This window comes from Chionomys nivalis, chromosome 2 (assembly GCF_950005125.1).
Source record: "Chionomys nivalis chromosome 2, mChiNiv1.1, whole genome shotgun sequence".
Classification (NCBI taxonomy): domain Eukaryota; kingdom Metazoa; phylum Chordata; class Mammalia; order Rodentia; family Cricetidae; genus Chionomys; species Chionomys nivalis.
The window spans coordinates 134,630,608-134,650,055 of record NC_080087.1 but is presented as its reverse complement, the minus strand read 5'-3'; the positions used below and the strand labels follow the sequence as shown (position 1 = coordinate 134,650,055).

Below are 19,448 nucleotides of genomic sequence, written 5' to 3'. Positions count from 1 at the left end.
TTTGTGACTTACTGGAGCCCAGAGATTCTGTGACCTGTTTGCACTTCTGCCTCCAGATAGTGGCCTGAATTTACTGCCATCTTCTTGGATGGCAATGAGGTAAACAGGTGAAGAATCACCACATTGCAGGGGACCTAAGGAGGTCATCAGAGCTTAGTCTGGCCAGTAAGTTTTTATCCTATTCATTTCCTCTTGTCAGTATCCCTCTGTACTCTTTATGATGGCACGGCAAATATGACCTTTGTAAACTTAAAAAATAATGCACATTGATTGATTTTCTTCAGCAGGCAGATAGCAAAACTCCACAACTACAACAAGAGTTTTTTGGAGATGGTGTGTGAGAGTCCCAGCAATGCGTGAGAAGCAATATTAATCATAATATCACTCAGAGCACCAGATATTGGGGAAATTACAGTCACAGCACTATACTCCCATTCTCAGAGCAATAAAGGCAAAATATCAATAAAACTAAAAACCATTTGCCAGGCATGCACTCTAAGATGATTGTGACATAGAGAGATACTCAGCTGTCTGAGCACATGTGATGTTAGTGTCTTATCTCTTTAGAGTTGAGAGCAGCTAAACATACTCAAGCTTCTTGCTTGTTAACATAGCTTTTTGCATCATTTCACCAAAGTTGAAATGGGAAACTCATTTTTATGGCACCCTTGGAGTTACTGAGCACATATTTTTGAGTCTGTATTATGATAGATTTAGGAACAAGGCTTCCCCACCCAGAGTATGATCATTCCTCATCCTTAGGCACTACTTCTCCAGGGGCTATTTGACTTGCTGCCTCTGGTTGATGAGGCAATTCAGCCAGGGAAGTACATATTATTATATTTCACTTTGTATCCTTTCTTCTTGCTTCTTAGAAAACACCAGTTTTTGTCAGTTTACTGTATATTAGAATTTTCTCTCAAAATGGTATCAAATTCTGATGCACAGACATTGAAGGGAGGTGCAGCTCCATGCCAATGTGAAAATATATTTGTGAAATGTACACTCTCAGCACAATCACTATTAGAGGTGTCAGTTCAGGAAGACAACTTACAACATCCTTCCTCCTAGGTTTTCATCTAGTTACACTTGATGACAGCCTCTCCATAAATAAAATTTTTAGAGTATATAAATGATAGCAAGATACCATAAGGAGGAGAGCTTACTTTCTCTTGAAGATGGGATTGAAAGAGTTTGCTGTTTGGGGTTTTCTGTTGTTGTTTGTATGTATGTGTGTATAGAGATAGTTCAAATTCAGACATTAGGATTTTGGACCAGCAATACATTTTTAATTGGTGCTATTACCTAAAAAAAAGTTTTTAATCTTATTTTATTAATGTGTACCTACATGTATGTATATACACTGTACATGTGCTTCATATACGTGGAGGTCAGAAAGGGGAACTGGAGTTACCTGTAGTTGTGAGCTGCCATGTGGTTGCTGAGACCCAAACCTAAGTTGTCTGCAAGAGCAACAGATGCTCTCAACCACTGAGCCAACTCTTTAGCCCTGCCTCACCACTTTTAAATTGAAAATACAGTTTTAGATTGCCAGTTACCATTAAAGAAAAATATGTTTGGGGAGGATGCCCAACACCGATTTTACAAACAGATGTAAGTATGTGGAGAGCAGTGCTCTCAGATCTCTCCCTTCCCACTGACTTTAGGTAAATATCCTCCCCATCATATCCTAGCCTGTGTCTTGGCAGAATGTCACTTTTGAAGTGGATTTGTGTATTGATTTCATAGCTTGAGCTCTTTATGGCAATATGAATATCATCTTTGAACTTTCAAGATAGTATCTGGTCTATGTTGGATGTTAAATCCATGTTTTATGAATAAATTTGTTTCTATAATGACTCATGACTGATTTGCTTGTCAAATCCACTAGCAGCCATCTTTTATTATGGGCATATTGTGAGAATCTCTTGTGCTAATTGAATATCTACTTGCATTTTCTTAGGTGTGCTTGTTCAATAGAATGCATATGCATTAAAGACCTGTTAAAAGAGACAGGAAGGTATCCTCATCGAGATTGGGGCAGAGATAGTCTAAGACTTGAAGAAAACTGCACCCCAGCAGCCTGACCATCAGAAGATGCAGAATCTATGGGAGGATTCCTTCCTTAATAGCCTGTGTTATTGCTCATGTTCTACACAATAGTGACAAGCTGCTTGTTTCTCTGAGTGATTTTTGTAATACTATAATTATTAATCTGACTCAAATTCATTGAATCCATCAGAAAACATTTATATCAAGATGCTATTTTTCCTCTCATATAGAAATTTAGCCCCAGTATTTTTAGCTTAAATTTATTTTTTGCTTAATCCATAAGATCAGGAAATCACACTTCTTGATGTGTTCCTATGTGATATTTAAACAGGTATATTTTGTTTATTGCTTAAATTCAGGTAGACATGTTGGAGGAGATCAAGCAGGCTTCAATAGATTTTAGATGCCCTTTCATTTTTGACAGCAAGATTTTTTTGATGATAGTAAGATGTATGAATTTCCAATAAATAATCTTGTGGATTAGTTCCCAGTCTTTCACTGATGAATGCATTACAGACCATTGTAAGGGGCTGGGTACTAGTTTTGTTATTAAAGGTACTGGTCATAAGATGATAAATATAAAGATATTGTAAGAAGGGGAAATATATAAATTATGGTACAAATTATAGAAATAGCAAAGTGTATATTTTATGATATTAGAGAAGATAATATACATGAAAATTTTATCTGGTATTTAATATAGTGTTGTATATATAGCATATAATTGATGTAGAAGTTTTTTGTATATTAACTACATCCCTTCCATTTTAATATCTACATGACAGTGCTGTCATGCAGTCAATCACCTTCATTTTTTTCACTTCTATTAAGTATATGTCACGTAATATTGATGTGTGTGTTTAAGCTAGAAGAAAGCTTTTGATTTTGAGGACATATTAATATAAATAATAAAATCTAAAGATACAATTATAACAATTTCAGTATCAAAATAAGATGTTTCATATGTTTTTAAATGACTTTAAAAGTAGGGAAAGGCTTGCAAGTTGCATACATGAAAAAACTACATTATTTAGAATTGTGATGTCATAAAGATTAAGTTTAACTCTGTAAGGAAGCAGGAACCACCAGGAAATCCATGAAACATAATCCCCTATTTTTAAGAATGTAAATCTAAACTTTAAACATTGGTGAGCAGCTTCCTTCTTAAAATGTTTAAATCTGCTATGTCTACATTAGAATTATGGTCTCTACTTCCAAGAACTTGGTGACAATCAACTTTCTGCATTTTTTAACTAGAGATCTGATAGAACATTTTTATTTCTTGAGTCATACCTTTCTGCTAATTCCAGGGTCTTGAATTAGTTGATTGTGATTAAAATCAGTTTGCGGTGGATGGTATCATTCTAAAAACTTTCACCATTGCTTTGGAGACTTGGAGCTCTGCTTGACATCTTAAGAATGTTTAATCTTAGAATCTTTTCTTCCTAAAGAACTGGAGTGATTGCTCTGGTTATAACAATGCAACAGAGTCTCTTAACCATGATGAATCTTGATGCTAGGAATAAACTGGCTTGCAGACAAGGTTCAGAGAAGAGAGAAGAACCAAATGTGGTATGAAAAGTCCTCCGGTGTTTGTGAGCCAGCACCAGAGACTGAGCTGGTTCTTTAACTTGAACTGACATTCTGTATCCCCAAGACATCAGCTAAATAGCTGCCACTATGGAATCTCTGAAGAAGCAACACTGTCCAAAATTGTCAACATAGTAAAGAAGGAGGTTCTTCCAAGCCATAGGCTCTAGGTTCATAGCTTTTATCTTAACTTAGTTTCTGTCAGCAAATGGAGCCGATTACCATTTGCTTTTAGGACGTAAGTCTCTAGTATAACAGAACATGCTCACCCCTCCTCTGTTAGAATTGGACACTCCCCTGTAGTCACACAGAGGTGCAGGATAGTTGTGATGACATAGTTGTGATGTCCACAACAATCAGATCTGTTTGCCCTTTGGTCAGAACAGAGAGCTCATAAGAGATACTTTAGTTTTAAACTCAGTCCTTTTTCTCAGCACATTTTCCCATCAGCAGTGTCTTATACTCGTGACTGAGCTGCCATTCACACAAACATACACATGGTACTAGCAGGACATAGCAAGTGCTTTGTGAATGAACTTCTAAACTGTGTCTATGTTTCATTTTTATTTTACTCAGATTATCTGTTTAGCTTTCATCTGTGGCATGGTCTTGCAGTGTTGCCCAGGTTGGCCTATGGAGGTTGCCTTCCGGGGAGGTGCCACCTTGTTTTGCTGTGTCTCGCTCCCCGCCTTACTTTTCAGAAGAATAGTTTTGATGAAACAGACAATTATGGACATGGAACAGATTCTGGATGCTTTTCTCTGGTTTTGTGAGGCTAATTTTGTAACTGAAGAAAGTTTGACTCAGCTTCAATGGCCCATCTGCAGTGAAAAGTTCAAGCTCAGTGCAGTTCTAACTGTAGATCCCACAGTTCTGATGGCTATCCAGTAACTTAGAGTTCTAGGATTTCTTCATTTGCAGCATAAAGCTGGTGCCAACAATCAGATTTCTCCAGGTTTCAAACCAAATTTTTCCTAACATTGTCTGAATTCCTATTATTTTTACCAGTTTCTAGTATACAAATGGAAAGTCCTTAATTAAGATTTAAGCTTGGGTTTTCACTACTTCTATTTATCATTCCTCATCACTTCTGCCCTAAAGAGCTAAAAGCATGGCCCTTTGTCTTTGGATGAACATCAATTTCTTTTAATGTTCATAATCTATTGTACTGCCTTACTGTATCTAAAATTTATTTTTATGCTGTGTGTGGGATTATAGGTTCAGAAAAATGTGAGGCTATATCTGTTACATTTAACACAAAGTTCTTTGGAGGTCATGCCCTTGTGAAATCTGATAATGATAGTGGGAAGGATGCTAAAAATCTAATTTAGAAAGACTTCTCCAATTTGGTTAAACAGAAAAATTCTGAATAGTGAATCTCGAAGCAAATATACATTTATTAGACTTTTGATTGTTATGGATATGTGCTGAACTTCCTGGATAAATGCACAAATATCAGAACATATTGTACTTCTCTGATCTTACCTTTCTTAAAGTACTTAAAATATTATCCCTTTCAATCTACTTTGCCGTTTTCTGCTTGTTAAAGAATTCAGCAATAATGGCTTTAAGCTTGAAATCTTTAAACAAATCACTGGGATCAGAACCTTTGTGCTCTTCAGATCAAATATTGTTGACTAAGGAGCAATAATAAACACTCTTTATGTTCATGGTTCTGTGTGAAGGAGAGAACCTGACAAGACCTAAGTTTTTTTTTTTTTTCTTTGAAATAAGGCTGATTTTTTAAAAGAGCTGAAGTAGTAAAAAACAGAAGCCAACCAACCAAACAAAAAAAACCTTAGCATTTTAGACTTCCCACCATATAATCTCATATTCTGTGTCCTTTGCCATTCTTCTACCTTATATTTCATAAATTAACCCTAGAATGTAAAGTAAGGCCTATGAGAAACGGTACATTTCTAGAGTGACTGATTGGAAAGTGTGGTGGAGTCTAGTGTAGTGAGTTTACATCCTGGATGGTTGCGTTCACTCATTTAGAAGGTGTGTGCATAAGATGCTGGATGACCTCCCACGTAGCTCTTAATCTGTCTTACTGAACAAGATAATAATATCTATAATAATGCTACAATTTTGAGGGTTTTTATTTAGATTTCCTTATCACTGAAACCTTTTAGCATATCATGAACACCTGGTGGCTAGCAGCATTGCTGACATTCCTGGAGAGTTCCTTGTGGTTTTATTTCCACGTGTGCACGAATAAGGAAGGAGAAAGGAGGACCAGTTTTTGTTTAATCCAAGGTGATCAAAAGAAGTCCCCAATAACAGTGCAGGCTGATTTTGACAGTGATGGGTATTTGCAGGATATATCAGCCTTGCTTTATTTTACGTTTTCTTTCTCATTCTTTTTTCTCTTTGATGTAGCAAAGTTTTGGTTTTATTCAGAATAGTTCATTCATATTTTAGATCACTATTCCCAAGTTTCTGCATCCTCAGAAAAAGCCCCCAGATGTCTGTGACCTGATTTGATTAAAAACAAAATCCTTCTTTTTCTGTAAATAGCCACTTTATGTAGTCATGAATGCATTTTGTTTTGGTTTCACTGTTTGGATTTGGTGTGAGTGCCGCATTTCTGTGATTATGAATCTGAACGGCAGTCCTTCAAGACAGTGTAGTTCAAATAGACCCCGTGGGTGATTGTCTTTCAGAGAGTCTCACTTCCTATTTTCACTACTCACCTGTTTATTTAAAATTCTTTCCTTCTCCCTTTTATCATTGCACATGTCAAAATCTATTTTGGGTGCTGCATTTTTCATTATTTTCATTATTATTGCATGGGTGAATTTTTATATGTAGTACGAGGAATTAAGATTTTTTTCCTGGTACTTTATTATAGAGTTTGGGAACATTCTTGATTTGTTGAGTTGCAGTGGGATATGTTTAAAAGAGAGAGAACTTATTCAAAACTAGGAAATAGAAATAATCCTGAGTTAATAGTCAATAAGGGGTTTGGGACTAGTAGGCATGGATTACAGCATCCAGAGTACTTTGTTTTTTATAACTACTTTTCTGATAGCCTGGGCTGTCTTTCAGATTTTTAAAAGGTGTGTGTGTGTGTTTAGAGGTCTACATAGACCAGTGTGGGAGAAAAAGGCATCAGATCTTTTTGAGATGAAGTTATAGCCATTTGTTGCTGGTGTTAGGTTTTGGACTCTTCTCCTCAGGAAGAGCAGTAAGATCTCTGAATCCCTGAGCCATCCCTCTGCCTCCCCTGTTCAAATTTTCGAATTGGTTTTGATATGAAATCTTACATAATCTTAAATATCTAAGTGTCATGTCATGATGGCATACTGTTATCTCCAGGAGCAGAATGAATGATGGCTGCTGTTTTAAATAATGAATGTCCACTTGGTGTCCAGTTGATGCTGTTTGGGGAAGCTTCTGTGTGTCACTGGGAGCTCTAAAGACTCATGCCACTTTAAGTCTATTCACAGCTTCCTGCTTGTGGTCCAAGATGTTTGCCCTTAGCTCTTAGATAATAGCTCCAGCTACCATGTCTGCTTCCTGCTGTCCCCTCCACTCGGGACCCTAATCCTCTGAAACTCTAAGTCCAATGTAAGCTCTTTTATAAGTTGCCTTGGTTATAATGTTTTATCAGAACAATAGAAAACTAACATATATTGTAAAGTGTTTGCTCACATTGGTTGTTTGTGGTAATGTAACAAAGGTAATGGCATCCTTTCAACTGTTCCTTGTAAATGTGCTCAGTTCTTTGTGGGTAAGGTCTACAGTCACATACTGGTAATAGTTTACCAAATGATTTTCAGGGCTAGATGAGTGATATGTAGCATTTGCTGATTGCCAAAATACTTTGACCACAGACAATTCCAGAGTACTTGTGTGATGTTCGTAAGCAGAACACAGGCAAGTATATGCAGATAACAATTGATATGAATAACTTCAAGTGGGGATGGCAATAAGATGCAATTAAATAATTAGGAAGTGTTTAAAGTTCTTGTTATAATTGTTTTTAACAATTCACTTAATTGTCATTTTATATAATTAGATGTTTAATAATAGGTATGCTTTAGCAGTTTGTCAAAAAAAAAATGCCCACAAATAAGCAGCAGGCTGTCCCAAGCTTGCCCATGCCAACTTTGGTACACAGTTGGAGATTTATTCTGGCACTGAATCTGTGCCTGGCATTTGTTTCCTCAATTACTGTCCTTATCCTGCAAAAATAGTGATGCTTAGTTCTAGATATAGACTCATTTTCATTATCATCACCACCATCATCATCGATGTACATTTAAATAAATTGCTTAAAATACTCAAAAAATTCTGTTGAGTAAAAGAGATAGCAAATTGTTTCTCTCAGTGTCTGTTCTACTAGGGTTATATTTAGGAAGTGGTCTCCTGTGCCAATGTGTTCAAGTGTACTTCCCACTTTCTCTTTTATGAGGCTCAGGGTGTTTTGCTTTATGTTGAGGTCTTTGATCCATTTGGACTTGAGTTTTGTGCATGGTGATAGATATGGGTCTATTTTTATTCTTCTACATGTTGATATACAGTTATGTCAGCATCACTTGTTAAATATGCTTTCTTTATTCCATTTGATATTTTTTGCTTCTTTGTCAAAAATCTGGTGTTCTAAGGTGTGGTGATTAATCTTCAATTCGGTTCCATTGGTCCTTCTGTCTGTTTTTATGCCAATAGCAGCCATTTTCAGTACTGTAGCTCTGTAGTAGAGTTTGAAGTCAGGGATTGTGAGGCCTTTGGAAGTTATTTAATTGTACAGGATTGTCTATCCTGGGTTTTTTGCTTTCCATATGAAGTTGAGTAACATTCTTTCAAGGTCTGTGAAGAATTTTGCTGCATTGCATTAAATCTGTAGATTGCTTTATGTAAGATTGCCATTTTTACTATGTTAATTCTACCTACCCAAGAGCATGGGAGATTTTTCCACTTTCTGGTGTCGTCTTCAATTTCTTTCTTCAAAGACTTAAAGTTCTTGTCATACAAGTCTTCTACTTGTTTGGTTAGAGTTACTCAGAGATATTTTATGCTATTTGTGGCTATTGTTTAGGGTGATGTTTCTCTGATTTCTTTCTCAGCCCATTTATCATCTGTGTACAGGAGGGCTACTGATTTTTTTTTTAGTTAATCTTGTATCCTGCTACATTACTGAAAGTGTTTATGAGTTGTAGAGTTCGTTGTTAGAATTTTTGGGGTCGCTTATGTAAACTATCATATCATCAGCAAACAGTGAGAGTTTCACTTTTTCTTTTCTGATTTGTATTCCTTTTATCTCCTTTTGGTGACTTATTGCTCTAGCTAGGACCTTAAGAGCTATATTGAATAGATATGGAGAGAGTGGACAACCTTGTCTTGTTCCTGATTTCAGTGGGATGGTTGGGAGTTTCTCTCCATTTAGTTTGATGTTGGCTGTTGGCTTGTTGTATATTGCCTGTATTATGTCTAGGTATCAACATAGGAATCTTAAATGGCTGAAAGACATTTAAAGAAATGCTCAATATCCTCAGCAAACAGAGATATGCTAATCAAAACAATTCTGAGGTTCCATCTTATACCCGCAAGAATGGCCAAGATCAAAAACGTTGATGACAAGTTATGCTGAAGAGGATGTGGGGTAAAGGGAACACTTTTGCATTGCTGGTGGGAGTGCAAACTGTTACAGCTCCTTTGGATATCTGTACAGCATTTTATTAAAAATAATACAAGTGACAGGATAAAAGATCATTGTCCCACAGCAGAAAGAGTAAGGGAGGGGAGCAGAAAAAATGTATAGCTCAATAAAATCAATCAAAAAAATATAACAAATGTCAATGAAGACTGATGAGAAGCCAAGGACAATGGCACTAGGTTTCGATCCTAATACATGAACTGGCTTTGTGGGAGCTTAGCCTGTTTGGACGTTCACCTTTCTGGACGTAGATAGAAGGACCTTGGGCTTCCCGCAGGGCAGGGAATTTGGACTGCTCTTCAGTAACGAGAGGGAGGGGGAATGGAGTGGGGGGAGGAGAAGAGGAGTGGGGATAGGGGAAGGGAAGTGGGGGGAGGGCAATATTTGGGAGGAGGGGAGGGAAATGGGAAATGGGGAGCAGGTGGAAATTTTAATTAAAAAAGAATAAAAATAAATAAATAAGTAAAAAAAAAATATAACAAATGTAAGAAACAGAAATATCCGCATAAGCTGCAAAGGTGGCTTAGCAGGTAAGATCGGCACTAGTCTAGCAGAGGACCACTGTTCCTTCCCACATCAGCATGGCTTAGCAGGTAAGATCGGTACTAGTCTTGCAGAGGACCACTCTTCCTTCCCAAATCAGCATGGCTTAGCAGGTAAGATCGGCACTGGTCTTGCAGAGGACCACTGTTCCTTCCCATATGCCAATCATCCTATTCACAGCATCCTTTCACTTCAGCTCCTGGAGATCTAGCACCCACTTATTGACTTCTCGGGCACCTCTACTTATGTGCATGTACTCACATAAAGACATCACAGAATTAAAAGTAATAAAAGTAGTTTTTATAGAAACATTCAAAATGTAAAAGTTTAATAATGACGTTAAAATGTTATATTTGTGCAAGTTAAGATTAAAAAAAAGATATCTCCTTTTATTATAATTAGTTCCACAATACATCTGTTGGGATGTATTACAAATAAGTATTTGAAGCATGATTAATAAAAACTCAGAGAAAGAAATTAAGGTTCAACAGGAAGGTCTGAAAAGCAAAGCAGCCTATCACTGGCTCTTACCTCAACCTCAGTCCAAAATGGCAATCCTGCCTCCAGGAATCTCAGAATGAGACTGTGATAGTGAGCTGTCTCCTCCAATTTTATAATCCTCGCTAGGGTTGGGATTAAAGACATGTACTGCCTGGTTTCTATGGCAACTAGTGTGGCTACTGGGATTAAATGTGTGTGTGTTACCACTACTTGGTCTGTAAGGTTGGCCCAGTGGGATTTTTTACTCTCTGATCTTCAGGCAAGCTTTATTTATTAAAATACAATTGAAATGCCACTGCAAGTATTAAAGTAAATAAGTAAAGTAAGATTTACTTGAGTCTTGCCCCTTTCTCCTTCAGTGTTTGAATAAATAAGTTGGTAGTGATTTTAGAAAATTTGGAGATGAGGTATTTGTTTCTTGCTGCACATAGGAAAGCTATGTTTATCTTACTGTTATGAAATAAAGTAGCTGCAAAGATCAGGTACCTTTCCCATTTTCCAGACAGAATGGACTCAGACCAAGGGGAAGGGATGCGTGTGGGGCGGAAAGTCTCAAGAGGCCAGTCCAGGCTGACAATAGATACTGGTTTTGCCACTTGACACCATGACATCTGAGTTTCTTTTATCTTAGGTACAAAGAATAATACTTGGAAACAGCCTACACGTTTGTCAAAGGCAGATATTCTACAGTGTAACCTTTTCTATGATTAGATTAGTAGAGAACGCTCTAGGTGAGCCTGCCCAAAAAGGCATGTCCTGAATTTCATTCTGGAACTTTCAAACATAAAAGGACCAGCTCAGCAAAGCATGCTTCTCAGATGTGTATAAAAGACGCTGGGGGTGGGGCTCAACAGGTACAAACACTTGCCTTCATTCCTTGTCTGCATTCCCTGGGACCCGCGTGGTAGGAGAGAGCCACTTCCATCAACTGCTCTCTCACCCCACAGGTGCCCCATGTCATTCTTTCACCCACAGTGTATACACACTCATAAACAACTGTAATAGGAGTGTTGAAAAAGGAGTGTGAAAATACTTTTAGATTTACCAGGGAGAAGTGATTTCTCCCCTCTGTTCTAAGATGGAGATCCCATATAACACACGGTTTGGCCGACTTTCAGCCTGATCAGGAACTGAAAGTTGAATGTAAGAGGTCTTTACTAACAAATGTGAGTGATATTTGGTCCCCAGTACCCTACATTTTTTATGTTTTCTTTATTTTGCATCTATATCATTATTTATGACCAATTTCAAATTTTCTGAGAGAAAGTCATCAACTACTTAAGGACAGAGAGATGTTAATGGAGAAAGTCATATGTGCGCATATTGTCTGCTCCATTGCTGGTAGGCTGGTTGTAAGCCCGGATCCTGCTTGCACTTCATATCTGTTTGTTTGATTTTTTTCTCTCTGTATTTATGAGCAAACATGGTGAGGAAGCAGAGAACTTGTGTCTGGGTGGGGCTTCCTGCCTCAGTTGACCTAATCTGGGAAATCCTTCACAGCCCTTCCAGAGGCAAACTTAATTACATAATCCCACAGAGGCAGGACTAGATGCTTAGCTTAGTCTCTTCTAGGTCCTGTCAATTTGGCAGTCAATATTAACTACCACAGCCTGCACATGAGCCCTTGTGAAACGCAGCAACTGAGTGACCTCATAACTGCCTCATTCTCAAGGAACTTACAAATGCGTGCGTGAATATGCTTAGCCCAGGTAGTTCTGGTTCTGGTCAAATCCTGCATATTTGCCTCTGGCTATGCTATATATAGATAACATTTGCATTGTGGTTTTGGTACTCGTTTTAAATTAGCCATAAATTAAGAACTTTATATTGTAGAATCTGAAGCTTTCTTAAGAAAATAGACTAGTTTACATATTATTAATAGTTAAAATGTTCAAAAAGTTATAGCATATGGGAAAAGTTTTCTCAATTAAAAATAACTTTATTACAAGAGTTCAGGGAAAACATCCTACTCTATTTTATATTTAAATACATTACTGAAATAAATTTTTACTTTATTGATAAATTTATTGCCTGAAAGAAAATATAACCAGATTAAATTAAAAAATTTTATACCATGAGGAAGTTCAAACTTCCTATTTCCTTTACTGTACTAAGTTACTTTCATAAATTAGAGTTACTTAATGATTTTACCCAAAATATATACCTGTGAATAATACTAGCTTACTGGGAAATTATATTATATGTTATATAAAGAAGAAAAATCGGACAATTAAATGTAATGAAAATTAATTTATAAGTGGATATTTGTAGTTTTTTTTTACTTTTTGTTAAACAAATGTATTTCATATCACTATGTAAGGTCTAATGAATTTTAGAATTTTAAGATGAAGTTTTTGCCAATCCATGTTTCTACATCAAGTCATTGTTTATTATTAATTAATAATTATTATTTTGAGAAATGATATTAGCTCAATGAGAGGAGAACTATGTAATTTCAAACCATTCTTGTTTAGACAACTTAAAAAGATATGAAAGTCATTGTAAAATTTAGATAACTTTTTATTGGTTTAGTCTACACTGAATGGTTTTCCTGGTTCATCAGTGGTCCTGCAGGGCACTGAAACTGCAGGTGCATACTCTGAGTGTGGATTTCTCCCTGGCATTGCTCTCTGCATTTGGGTTCCACATTTGTATTCATTCAGCTCTTCCTGTGCTTCTCCACTCTTCATTCAGGGAGGACACAACTTTTGTGTCTGATGCTGTTACAGAATATTCTGAAGTGTTTTGTTGTTTTTTCCTTCTGTATCTCATTCTACTGGCCTGCGTAGACTCTTCAGTGTTGGAATCTTGATTTTATTCCTCACAGCATCTAACACAGTGTTTGGGACAAATGGTGGAGAGAGAACTTGTCTTATGGAATTTTAGGGAGATCTTCACTCTGGGCCATGCAATGAATGCTGTGTGAGATAGACATTAAGGGCCTGAGTTGTTTCTAACAAAGATGCTGGAAAACGCTACTGAAAAGGGCAGTTGGGAGGGGTGAGGTAAGTCTATTCTCTGCAACATATTGGCCTATTGGTCGAAGCATAGAAATGTTTGCTTTCCTGCCAACCTTATGTTACACGTTAGGGGACATGGACTCCTGTTTCATTACAGTTAAGACTTTGTTCAAAACCCACCCCCTCAGCTGTCAGTGAAATAAACAAAACAAATTGAAAAAACTAAAATCTAAAATAATGTCAATGTATAACACAGTTTTGGCTTTCTTTTTGTTTTCTCCTGCTTGAATCGCTCAACTTCCAGATATGTTGCCCCCCCCCCTTTTTTTGCCTTTACTATTAGCCTTTCTTTATATTTTCCTTCAACTTAAGCCATATATTGAAAACTTTCAACTCTGAGTATTGCCATTGTTCACTCTTTTTCTCTTTTCTTCCTTCTTCCTCTTCTTTTTTTTTTTTACCTTTGTGTTTATTCATATCATTGATATATACCACTCCGTGTACAGTTCATACTGGTTAACCTGGTCAGCTTGATGAAAGCTTGATTTTATATTTTAAAAATCTTGTTATCTGCAGAGTACAGCATGCAAAGTGTTTGAGGTTAGCAGCTCCCAACTTGGAGTTGAATTTGAACTGAGGCAATGTACTAGCTACAATAAAATCACACCAGAATCTATGGGAGCTCTCAATCTGGGAACCTTGACTAGGCAGGGATAGTTTCGCCCAGCCTCAGATGGCCTTCTCCTTCACCAACAAAAGAAATGGTTTCCATGACTCTCCCCTGTCTATCTCTATCACGGCACCTATTGTTTCCTTGGGGAATAGTCAGTTCAGAAATACATGTTCTATGGGTTGTTTTTCTTGTTTACTGGATATAAAAAAAATGCACATACAATTTCACCAGAGTGAAGATAATGGTTTAACCCATTTCCCACAATATGTCTATGAGCTGTTTATTAACCATTTGCCCACATATCTTGATCCCTTCCCCCCTCAACTGGGACTACTGTTACACACTTCACAGATTATATACTTGTATACAGGTGGATACACATAGCGTTTTGTGTCTGACTCCCCTAAGTTTAATTATTTTGAGATATATTGCTGTCACAGCATTCATAGTTAATTTTATTTTTATGGTCGTGCAGTATTCCTTGAATAAATGTGCCTTTACTGATTGATGGGCATTTGGCATTCATTGAGTACTTCACACACAAAGCTACTCTTAATGTTCGTGTAAAAGTCATTTGCTGAGGGGATGTTTGCACTGTGTGAGTGGAGATAGTTGAGAGTGCAGTGGCTGGATCACATGAGAAGCGTGTGCCTAATCTAAGATTGTTTCCAGATGTGTCTGCAAACTGACTCTGCCAGTTAGTATTTCTCTTTACCAACCTTAATATGGTTAGTATTTTAGTCTTTGTGATTTCAATTGTAGGTTATAATTTAAGTCTTTCATGACAAGGGTGGGGAACACCTTCTTATGTACTTGTTTGACATCTATATAGGCTTTGGCAGAAATCCATTTATTTCATTGGGTTGTTTTCCATTGAGTTTCTACAGTTCTTTATTTACTCTGGGCACAAATCATTCCTTGCCATATTACCTGGCAACATTTCAGGCTGTGACTTGTATTTTTATTTCCTTAAATATGTGATACAAAGAATGGAATCTCTGATTTTCATTAAAATCAATTTCCGTTTTTGAATTCAGATCATGCCTTTGGTATTTTATCTAAGAAACATTTATGCAGTCTCAGATTTTAGATTTTGTGATTGTCAGTAATCTATTTTGAATATATATATATATATATTCAAATATATATTTGAGAGAGAGATGGAGATACATAGAGAGAGATGAGTCCAAGTTTATTTTATTTTATTTTTGTATTTTTACCTAAAGTGTATGGGTTTTTGCCTACATGTATATCTGTGCACCATGTGTGTATAGTGTAATACCCTCAGAGGGCAAAAGAAAATGTCAGATCTCCTGGAAGTGGTTGTAAGCCACCAGAAAGGAATTAAATCCTAGTCCCTTGGAAGACCAGCCAGTATTCCTGACTGTTAAGCCATCTCTCCAGCAATTTTTTTTGTTTACATGAATCTTTATTTTGACACAATTTCACAAACTGTTACCTTTCCAATGCTGCATAGCCTTTGCCACATTTTTATAAAATTGCTGTGCTATTCTAGATCCTTTATATTTCCAGTAATTACCTTATTGAGTCCTGCAACAGAGCTTGTTGAAAATCTGATGGGATTTTATTAGTCCATTGTGGGGAGGATTTACATCAGCTTATGCATAAAGAACAAATATCTCTCCAGCTTTGAAACTGTCCTTTAAGTTCTCTTCCTGAGCCCTCTGATTTTCTGCATCAGTCTTTCATATAACTTGCTTGATAGGTGCCTGTTTTGTTTATAGTTTTAAATCTGGTTATTAATGATATTATTCTTAAAATTTTAATTCTGAAATTTTTTCTTAGCTTTTGGAAATACATCTTTTATGATGACTGTGCAGCCATGGACAACTCATTCATATATATATATATATATGTATGTATGTATGTATGTATATGTATATACATATATATTATAATTCAATATATCAGCAATATGTCACTGATGTATATATACATGCTGTATTAAATATAGGTTTTCTATTATATTTTCTGTCTGGATTGCCTCTTAAAACATAAATAGCTGTTTTTCATTTCCATAATCACAATTGTTGGAGGAGGGGCAGCTTGATGGTTCCTAGCCGCTTAGTCCCAAAATAATCACACAGAAACTGTATTCATTAAATCACTGCTTGGCCCATTAGCTCTAGCTTCTTATTGGCTAACTCTTATATCGTAATTTAACCCATCTCCATTAATCTGTGTATCTCCATGTGGCTGTGGCTTACCAGCTAAAGTTCCAGTGTCTGTCTCTGGCAGGGCTACATGGCATCTCTCTGACTGACTCCGTCCTTCTCCCAGCATACAGCCTAGCTTTCCCTGACTAGTTCTGTTCTTCCCTGCCATAGGCTCAAAGCAGGTCTTTAGTCATTAACCAATAAAAGCAACACATAGAAAGACCTCCCACACCACAGATTACTCCGTTTTTTTTCATGCTTTCTCTGTTTAGACTTTCCATCATCCAAGGTGAGTTGAAGTGATGAGAGTGAACAATTTGAGGAAAATATTCACTATCTCACCACTAAGAAAGATATCAGCAAGATGGGCAGTGGTGGCACACACCTTTAATCCCAGCACTTGGGAGGCAGAGGCAGGTGGATGTCTGTGAGTTTGAGGTCAGCCTGGTCTACAGAGCAAGTTTCAGGACAGGCTCCAAAGGCACAGAGAAACCCTGTCTTAAAAATAAGAAAATAGCCGGGCGATGGTGGCGCACGCCTTTAATCCCAGCACTTGGGAGGCAGAGGCAGGCGGATCTCTGTGAGTTCGAGACCAGCCTGGTCTACAAGAGCTAGTTCCAGGACAGGCTCCAAAACCACAGAGAAACCCTGTCTCAAAAAACCAAAAAAAAAAAAAAAAAAAAAAAAAAAAAAAAAAAATAAGAAAATAAAAGAAGAGAAAGAAAAAGAAAAAAGAAATCAGCTGTAGTTTCTGTAGTTCTTGTTTGCTGTTAGAGAAACATTCCTTTCTTTTCAAGTTTCTGAGCAGTGTTTCCTTTGTTGGTGTTAGGAGCAGGGATGCATACTGGACATATTAAATGGCTTTCTCCTATTAAGATGGTTGTATGACTTTTCTTTTCTGTTGGTAATATGATAGATTACAACAGTTACTCCTAAATGTTTAGATTATTCTCCATTGAATATAGAGATTGTGATATAGATTGAATGTGTAAAATCAAAATTTTGTTTAGGGATTTTTGTTTATTACTGTAGGTTGTTGCTTCTGTTTTGTCTGATTAGCCATGCTATCCTCACAGAACACATCATGAAGAACCTCGTCTCGTTTTTTAAGGATTTGATGCAAATTTATTATTGTTTATTCTTGCATTATTTGGGCCTGGGTAAGGTAGTATTTATTGTTTCCATATTAAATAACATAGGTAGTTTGTATAGCTCATAAAAATTGTGTCCTTAATTTGAATTACTGATCATTCTGGCACAAAGTTTTACTTAATATTTCCTTGTCCTGTTTATAATCTCTGGTGCTGCCATTCTGTTATCTCTGCCATCTTCTTGTTGATAATTTTGACTTAATTTATGTTTTGTCTCTTTTGTAATTTTTGATCAATTTGTTTTTAAATTTTTATTTTAAAAATAAATTCAAAATAAATCAACTTTTGGTTTAATTGATATTTTCTGAGTTATTTTTGTGTCTGGTTTATTGATTCCCACTTTGTACTTTATTATTTCCATGATTACACTCTTTGTGATTAATTTCCAATTCCCTTACTGTTTTCTGAAGTTTGAAGCTGAGGTGATTAATTTTGTGCTCTTGCTTCTTTTCTGGTCTACACATTTATCCAGTCCTGCTAATTACCTTGGGTGTTGCTTACACAGCCCCTACCAAATTTTGATAGGTTTTAATTTTCACTCAATTCAATCTGCTTAGTATTTTTGTATCTTCATTGAATCTGTATTATTTAGAAGTAGATTGTTATCCAGACATTTATATTATCTGTAAATCTTTCATTATTGATTTTTAATTTAACTTGGTTCTAGTCAGAGAACATAATTTGTGTCACTTGAATGCTTTTCAATTATTAAGAATTATGTGTCTTTTGCTGTTGTTGGATAAACTGTTCTGTAGATGTCAATTAGATTAAGTTAGTTGATAATGTTTTCTAAATATGTTTTCAGGAATGGATTTCTTTATGACTTTCTGTTTGTTGTATAAAATATTGCAATGGGGTACTGCAATTTCTGACTCTGGGCATGCCCGTTCCTGTCGCACTTTGTAACAACTATACTACCCTCAGTTGTGAAGCTCAGCTACACTGTACTCAGAGTTCCTAAGTATCCATTTGATATTTAACCCTTTGTGTGAGTGTGTGTAATGAAATGCTGTTGAATGCTGTGGTAATACTTGGTACTCATTGCTCTGACTATTGTTTTACAGATTGGGTGTAGGGATGTTAGCTGTCAGTAGGCAGGTGTTGACAAGACCCATCCATTTCTTTTTATTTCTCTCTGTGCACATACATAATGAGCTTCATATAGGTAGACACATCCGGGTCTAGCAGTGGCCACTTATCCCTGGGGCGTTTAAGCCCTTGGCATTTTATGTGTCTATCTGCCAGTTACCCTCAAGTGTGGACAGGAAGTGACCCACACTGGCTCCTGCTCCACCCTTGGATCCTGAGGGTTGTCTATTTTCAGTGAAGTTCCACTGGCTATAACATCTTGTAGCTACCATGTGATGTGGAATTCTCCTCTGTATGCTGTGATTAGCATTAATGAATAAAGAAAACTGCCTAGGCCGGCTGATAGGGCAGAACATAGATAGGTAGGGAAAACTAACCCAAATGCTGGGAGGAAGAAGGCAGAGTCAGGGAGAAGCCATGTAGCCCCCGACAGAGAGAGATGCCTTAGGAACTTTACCTGGAAAGCCACAGCCACGTGGCGATACACAAATTAAAAGAGATGGGTTAAGAGTTAGCCAATAAGAAGCTAGAGCTAATGGGCCAAGCAATTGAGCACATGTCCTCATGGCATGATTGAGCATCCTTTGGCTATATACCCAAAAGTGGTGTTGCTGGGTCTTGAGGAAGGTTGTTTCCTAATTTTCTGAGAAATCGCCACACTGACATCCAAATGGGGCTGTGCCAGCTTGCACTCCCATCATCAATGTAGGAGTGTTACCTTTACCCCACCTCCTCTCCAGCCTAAGTTTCATCAGTGGTTTTGATCTTGGCCCTTCTTACAGTTATAAGATGGAATCTCAGCGTTGTTTTGATTTGCATTTCTCTTATGACTAAGGATGCTGAACATTTCCTTAAGTGTCTTTCAGTCATTTTAGATTCTTCTGTTGAGAGTTCTCTGTTTAGGTCTGCACTCCATTTTTTTATTGGATTATGTGTTCTTTTGATGACCAATTTCTTGAGTTCATTGTATATTTTGGAGATCAGACCTGTGTCTGATGTGGGGTTAGTGAAGATCTTTTCCCATTCTGTAGCTTGACTGCAGCACAGTTT

At 36.9% G+C, this 19,448-nt stretch overlaps 1 protein-coding gene across 1 annotated transcript in view; it reads left to right on the top strand.

The window, feature by feature from the left end:
- Window positions 1-19,448, top strand: part of Pard3b (par-3 family cell polarity regulator beta) — a 1,010,698-nt gene that overhangs the window by 223,518 nt on the left and 767,732 nt on the right. The gene's annotated exons all lie outside the window — the stretch shown is intronic.